This window comes from Setaria viridis, chromosome 4, assembly GCF_005286985.2.
Source record: "Setaria viridis chromosome 4, Setaria_viridis_v4.0, whole genome shotgun sequence".
In the NCBI taxonomy this organism is placed as follows: domain Eukaryota; kingdom Viridiplantae; phylum Streptophyta; class Magnoliopsida; order Poales; family Poaceae; genus Setaria; species Setaria viridis.
Genome location: NC_048266.2, coordinates 12397026 through 12405064, shown reverse-complemented (window position 1 = coordinate 12405064; position 8039 = coordinate 12397026). Strand labels below are relative to the sequence as shown.

The 8039-nt window shown below is 43.2% G+C and overlaps 1 non-coding gene across 1 annotated transcript; it reads right to left on the bottom strand.

Moving 5' to 3' along the window:
- Positions 1 to 7967: 7967 nt before the first annotated feature.
- On the bottom strand, positions 7968 to 8039 carry TRNAM-CAU (transfer RNA methionine (anticodon CAU)). Its single transcript has one exon. It is a non-coding gene; the product is annotated as a tRNA-Met (tRNA).

The following is an 8039-nucleotide window of genomic DNA, read 5'->3' as shown; positions in this document are numbered from 1 at the left end:
AGCAAGGTACGGTCCCTTTTGGGTGCTCGGATTTCGGCTCGTCCCTCCTCCACTTCTACGAGTTTTTGGCTCTTGGCTTCCTTTTCTCGGTCAAAGATCAAGCTTTCTATAAGTAATGTGGCCTTTCTCCTCCAATCGGTCATTGGAGGATCATCGGACTTCTTTCAAGTTTCTGAAGTGGAAGATTGGATCTTCAAGTTTTGTGTTTGTTGCAAAGAAGTTGGGCTCCTCATCTATCAGATGGGATCTTCTCAATGTGATATTTTTAAAGTGGATTTCAACTTGTTTAATGATCGAGGTTTGCACTTCGCCAAATTGGTTATAGCAAATTCTCAAGGAACTCACTTTCCCTGGATTTCGGTTTCCTCTAAGAAGTCTCCTTTACCTTTAACTGGAGCCAATTCTTTGCCTCTTGGTCGATCTATGTTTCGTCAACGCTCACCACCATCACAAGGGCTTCATGATGATTGCTTTCCAGCTTCAGATCTCTCTAGTAATCGTTGGAACCGGATCAATTCTCTTGATGTGCGTACCCGGGTTCATGAACAGAGAGCACAGGAGATTCAATTTTCAAATCAGTCCTCTCTTGGCATTAATTTGGACCTTAATTTGGGTCCAACAGGTCAGTCTTTTAAGTCTGTCTTAATGGGTAGACCGGGTCTTACGGCAACGGCTCCATCGGTTACAAATTGGGGAGTGAAGCTGAGCCGAAATCAGTGCTCTAGATGTCTATCTAATACCCATTCCAGAGATTCTTGTTTGAGGCCCATTCGCTGTGGCTCATGTTTTCGCTTGGGCCATTTTGCGGCAACCTGCAGATTTCGTCCACGTTTTCCTGGGCTTTCCAAAGATACAGCTTCATTTCAGTCACCACGCCTGGATAGCTGGTCATCCTTTTCGGTGAGCACCTAGTTTCGGAACGTGATCCCTATGACCAGTGGGTCCTCCAACGCCCAGGATGTGACAGTTGGCAATTTTCAAGAGTTGGGTCTCTCCCTGTTGTGTATACCGGCAACTGCCCCTAAGGAAACATTTTTTTGGAAACGTCCCCTCAGTGCCGTGGTTCCAGGCGGCGTCCCTTCGTCTTCCTCCCTGGCCTCGGAGCCCACGCAAAAAGCTCCGCCGCCTCCGCCGCCATTTGCAAACAGTGCACCCTCCTCTCGCCCTACCCTCCAGCATTATCCCCAAAGCTGCACTGAAGAGAATCCTTTGTCTTCCTTTGGACCATCGCTGGTTCTGGCTGATCTCCAAGCAGCATTCATGGCCTACAAGTTCGTTAATCCAGCACCCTTCATGCCGCGGGGGTGTCAGCGTCAGATGGTGGGCTTCCGTAAACCAATGTCAAGGGTGGTTCTTGGTGGAGCGCGTCGGAATCAAAGTGATGTGGCCATTGCAAAGATTGAACCTCTCCCACAGCTTCAGGTATCTTTTCAGTCCATACGGGAGCTTCTAGATGATTTTCTACGAAACCATAAGGGTCTTGCTCTTCACTCAATTCAACCCTGTCCATATGGTCAAGCATATGTTCGATTTCACTTTGTGCATGACAAAGATTTTCTCATTGGGGGTGGTCAGCATCAATATGGTCAATACAGGATTTCTTTTTCGGACCACAATAGGGGTTGGAACAATAGACTCACCACTATGAATTGTGAGGCCTGGGTTATGCTTCTGGGACTCAATATTGATTACTGGACAAAATCAGACATAGAAAAAGCAGTGGCGGTTTTTGGGAGATTGTTAGTCTGGGAAGAAGACCCAAATAATCTGGCTCGTGTCATTGTTAAAGTCCGAGTAGTGGACTTAACTGAGATCCCCTGGTTCTTGGTATGTTCAGAGGGAGAAGACTTTGAAGGTAATTCATGGACTGTTCAATGTGAAATTCTGCAATACAGATTGTTAGGGGTGGGGCCTGAAGATGAAAACCAACCTCCTGATGAAGTTGACCCACACATGTTTGATTTCTTTGGATATGGTCAACCTTCCAATGCCGTTAACCGTAATGTCCAAGGTGCTGGGAATGGTGCAATGCCTGCGCATGGCCCGGCTCAACAATGGGGTCTCTGGCCAGAGGGGCCTCAAGGACAGAATAATGCCCCTTTTATTGGGCCCCAACCCCCCCAGAAGTGCCTATTGTACAAGCTCTCCCAGCTAATCAGGAGCAACATGTTCCATCACACGATGCTAATCAAGATGCTTTGGTCCAGGATGCTAATACTAATGGTCTAGATTTTGATCTAAATATGGTGGTGGATGATGATTTAGGAGGCATTGACAATTTAATACAAGCAGCAGATAATCAGGGTGCTGAAGACCCAATGGAGGATAATATGCAAATTATTGATGGGACAGACTCTTCAGGGAGTGATGACATCCCTCCTCATAACTTTAATAATGAACCTGTACAAGTAGATGTGTTCATTCCCCAGAATAATGGTCAGCCCCTACACATGGTCCAGGATGAAGTCAATGAAAATGAGCTTCTGGGCGACAATCAAGCTCAGGAAGGACACCATGGGCCTCAAAACATTCCAATGCATTTGGGCTTTGTACAAACTCTTGGGCCCTGTCAGGACCCTGTCTTCTTTCAAATGCAGAGTGTTAAACAATCTCAAGCCATTCAGACATCTGCAGAAATATATAATCATTGGGCAAAATACTTTTCTTCAGGCACGATAGACTCTCAGGTACAAGTCCCCCTGGCATGGTCTCATTTTTTTATGGCTCAACTCCTGAACCCTATGAGCTTTGTCTGGGCCAAGAACTTTTTATCTTCACCAGCTATGACATTCCTCCATTCAGAGCCGGCTGTAAAAGTCAGTCTACCCAATAAATGTCCAAATGATAAACCTCTTGACTGTCCTTCCAAGGATTCTTCTAATCAGGGTAAGGGGCTCAAATCCAAGGGCATCGTGTTTGAAGGGAATTTACACGGTGATATTGCAAGCTCTTCAGCTACTCCCTTCATTCCTGATGGTTTGGAACAGAACACAGTTGATCATGACCCCATTAGCTCTGAGATCACAAATTCACCTTCTACACCACTAGAAAAGATCATTCAAAAGGTCTCTTCTACCTCTGGTCCTTGGTCTAAGGCCCTGCTCAAGAAAGCACATCACATGAATGCATTAGGCAGGGTTGATATGGGCTGCACTGTTAATGATGAGGAGCTTCGCAGGAGCAGTAGGAATTCAAGTTACAACCAGGGATTCAAAAGTTCTGGTTGTAAAGACAAGAACTGCATTGGTTATTTAGCAGCCCCTCCTGCTTTATCAAAGGAGATTATCAGAAACTTGGGTGAATCGTTTTGTAAGGTGGATGCCTCCAAGCTCACCTCTGTTGCTTTAGTCAAGAAGAAGGGCACAACTCCGGTTGCAAGGAAGCTGGTCAAGAAGAAATCTGCTGTAGATGTTGATGATGCACAAGAGCCGCCAAGAAGCAACAAGAAGAAGCCCAAGAAGCAGTAGTTCTGGCGGGGCTTGGTGGCATTCTCTTCTGCTCCCGATCTTTTATGCACAAAAACCTTCTTTTGTTATATGTCTACTTTATATTGGTTATGTTTGGAACTCGTGTCTATCCTCAGATACTTCTCCTACCTCTGTTTGCTCAGAACTGATTCAGGCAATGTTTGCCTACTCTATGGTTGCCCTCTTTGCATAATATACTATGAATCATACTGCTAATACAAGATTATGGAATGTCATGTGTTGGAATGTCAGGGGTATTAACTCTGATAAGAAGTGGAATTCAATTAGGGACAAAATTATTGACAGCAATTGTGATGTTATATGCTTGCAAGAAACTAAGAGAGAGCATCTTGACAATAATTATATTAGAAAATTTTGCCCCCGAGTTTTCGATAAGTTTGAATACCGGTCTTCTGTGGGCGCTTCAGGGGGTATAGCAATCATATGGAAATCAAAACTTTTTGATGGGGAACTAGTTTTCTCTAATGAGTACGCTTTGTCAGTGAAATTTCTGTCCACTATGTCTGATAATGAATGGGTACTCACAAATGTTTATGGTCCTTGTTTGACTGAAAGGAAACAGGACTTTATTAATTGGCTCAAACATATTCAGATGCCCGATAATGTTGATTGGTTGGTTTTAGGGGACTTTAATCTTATGAGAAGTCCAGCGGATAGAAATAAATCAGGAGGAAATGTTACAGATATGCTCTTGTTCAATGAAGCTATTAGCTGTCTCGGTCTTGTTGAGATCCCTTTTAAATCAAAAAAATTCACCTGGTCAAATAAACAACAATCACCCTTGCTGGAGAGGCTAGACTGGTTTTTTGTCACCCCATCCTGGGCTTCATCCTACCCTAACACCTTTGCTTACCCTCTTATGATGGAGACTTCGGACCACACGCCATGTATTATAGCCTTTGGAACAGATATACCGAGAGGGAAAGTTTTTCGCTTTGAGAATCATTGGCTTCAGCATGACCAGGTTATGGATATTATCAAACATGGATGGTCGGTCCCTGTACAGGAAACTAGAATAAAGCTAAGATTATTACTGGCAAGTTCAAAAACCTCAGAAGGGTGCTCAAAGCTTGGCAAGCTCAACTATCCAGCCTGAAAACAGTCATTTCCAATGTGAAGCTTATTTTATCCTTCTTGGAACGAATAGAGGAATGCAGAGATCTGCTATTAATTGAATGGAATTTCAAAGACATTCTACAACAACATTTGCAATCTCTCCTAAAACAGCAAAACACATATTGGAAACAGCGTGGAGCCATTAAGTGGGTAAAATTTGGAGATGAATCCACAAAATTTTTTCATGTCAATGCAACAATTAAGCACAAAAAGAACTTTATCAGATCCATTGAAGATACTAATGGTATTCCTCAAACCAGCCACAAGAACAAGGAATCCATTCTCTGGGAGGCTTATAAAGAAAGATTGGGAACTTCTAATCCTCAACCAATGGAGTTTGATTTACATCAGCTAATGCACACGGACGATGACTTATCCAATCTGGAAGTACCTTTCTCCACAGAAGAAATTGATACAGTCATTAACTCTCTGCCAAATGACAAGTCACCAGGGCCTGATGGATTCAATACTGACTTTATCAAAAAGGCATGGCCTGTCATCAAGCAAGACTTCTATGCTCTTTGCCAAGCCTTCCATGAAGCAAATTTATGCCTACAAAGTATTAATGGCTCCTACATTACGTTAATTGCTAAAGTAGATGGAGCTGCAACTATTTCAGACTATAGGCCCATATCTCTGTTGAATAATTCAGTCAAGTTGATCACCAAATTACTTGCTAATAGACTACAGGGGGTCATAACAAGGCTAGTGCATACCAATCAATATGGCTTTATTAAAACAAGAACCATCCAGGACTGCCTTGCTTGGGCTTTTGAATACCTTCACTTATGTCATAAGTCAAAAAAAGAAATTGTTATTCTGAAATTGGATTTTGAGAAAGCCTTTGATCGCATTGAGCACAATGCAATGCTAGACATTATGAAGCATAAAGGCTTTGGATCACGATGGATCAAATGGATGAAACAAATCTTCAATTCAGGGACTTCATCTATCTTACTGAATGGAGTTCCAGGAAAAAGATTTACTTGTAAAAGGGGAGTTAGGCAGGGAGATCCTCTATCTCCACTTCTTTTTGTTCTTGGGGCAGATCTGCTACAGTCAGTACTCAACAATGCGAAGGAACAGGGACACTTGCAACTACCAATTCAGATTAATCATAATCAGGACTTTCCAATCATACAATATGCTGATGACACACTTATTATTATGGAAGGATGCCCATTGCAACTGCTTCACCTGAAAAACCTTTTACAGTCCTTTGCCACCTCAACTGGGCTCAAGGTAAACTTCAACAAATCCATGATGGTGCCAATCAATATCTCAGAGGAAAGGATACAACAGTTAGCTCAGACTTTTGGCTGCTCAATAGGGAAAATGCCCTTCACATACTTGGGACTACCACTGGGATTGACAAAGCCAAGAATTGAGGAATTTCTCCCTATGGTGACTCGGTGTGAAAGAAGATTATTGTCCACCTCAAATCTACTTTCTGAAGCGGGGATATTACAATTAACAAACTCAATATTCACTGCCCTGCCGATGTTTCATATGAGTACCTTACTACTACCTAAGTCAGTATATAAACAAGTGGATAAATACAGAAAGCACTGTTTTTGGAGGGGATCGGACATCAATAACAAAAAACCGCCTAAAGTAGCATGGGACATGGTGACTTTACCAAAAAAAGGAAGGTGGTCTAGGTGTACTGAATCTGCAGACACAAAATGAAGCTCTGTTGCTCAAATTCCTACATAAATTCTATAATAAAGCAGATATTCCGTGGGTTCATCTCATATGGGAAAAATACTATGGGAATGGTAAACTGCCAGGCACTATATCTAAAGGCTCCTTCTGGTGGCGGGACATCATTAAACTCTTGGACAAATTCAAAGGAATAGCCTCAGTGTCTGTGAAGGATGGCAGTACCTGCCTTTTATGGCATGATTTATGGAATAATCAGGTGCCAACACAAGTGTACCGGCATCTGTTTTCTTTTACTCGGGATAAACACTTATCTCTGAAGCGAGCTTACTTGATCACGGACTTACAGCAACTCTTCTTTTTGCCCTTGACGACATAAGCGTATAATTAATTGGTTCATCTTGCTGAAGACCTAGAAAGATTAGACCTTTCGCCTGATCCGGACTCTTGGGTATATATCTGGGGTAATGCAAATTTCTCTTCATCAAAGGCATATAAGTCTCTCATTGGACATAGAAGCATTCATCCAGTGTATGATTAGCTATGGAAGTCACGGTGTCAAAAGAAACACAAAGTCTTCTTTTGGTTGGTTTTGAAAGATAGACTTAGTACAAGACATATCATGCGGCGAAAACATATGGCTATGCCCTCATATAACTGTGTCCTCTGTCACCACAACAAAATTGAGACACTCTTCCATCTCCTGCTCGAATGCTCGTTTGCTCAAGAATGTTGGATACATTTAGGCCTTTATGCAGACTTACAACTGGATCCTTATTTCATTATGACTTCCTTCAAAACTCAGCTTCAGGTTCCCTTCTTCATGGAAATAATCATAATCATGAGCTGGTGTATATGGATGGCAAGAAATGATTTAATCTTTCGTGGTATACCACCAACAACTCAAGGGGCCATCACACGCTTTAAGTCTATTTTTACCTTAGTTCTGCATAGAGTTAAAGAGGCCTGGAAACAATCAACGGTTGAATGGCTAGAGCTTTTGTTGTAATCTTCATGATTTTCTTCTTAACCTTCTTTGTATCTTAGTTACAAACTGGTTCGTTTTTGTAATTTGTTTCCTTTAATATATAACCAGCAGGGATAAAACCCTCCTGTTTCATCAAAAAAATATCTAAGCTCAGGTTCTTGGCGAGATCTCTCGTTACCTTTGCGCAGGCGCGTGCGAGGCCTTTGAAGGTGACGTACTTGGCCCCGGAGATGTTGAAGATCTGTTGGCCGCCGTGGGCTTCCTGCTCAGCCAGCTCGAACACGGCGTCGCCGCCCGTCGTCCCGCCGATGCTGCCCCTCCCCCAGCTGCTGCTGCACGCGGAAAGGGTGGTATGCTCGCGTGCGTGGGAAAGGGATGCTCGCGTGCGGGAATGGGTTGATTGGGGGAGGAATGCAAACGCGAAAATATACGCGGTGGCCATCTATTTTTTGGCGTCGTGAAAAGATTGGGGGAGGTTTAGAGGAACTGTTGGAGTTCTTTTTTTTATTTTCCCCTAAAGAAGATATTAGAGGTAAAATTAGTAGTTTTTTGGAGTTGCTCTTACCATCAAAGGAAGCTTTGGTTGTGCTGGAGGCCTGGAGCTGGACTGCTGGGTACGTAAAAGCAGACGGCTGGGAATCGCCGTGCCACAGGAACGGACAGGAAAAAAAAAGAGAGAAATTGAAAAATGGGTCCAGAAACCCAAAGAAATTTATCAGAGCCAGGTTTCGATCCTGGGACCTGTGGGTTATGGGCCCACCACGCTTCCGCTGCGCCACTCTGAC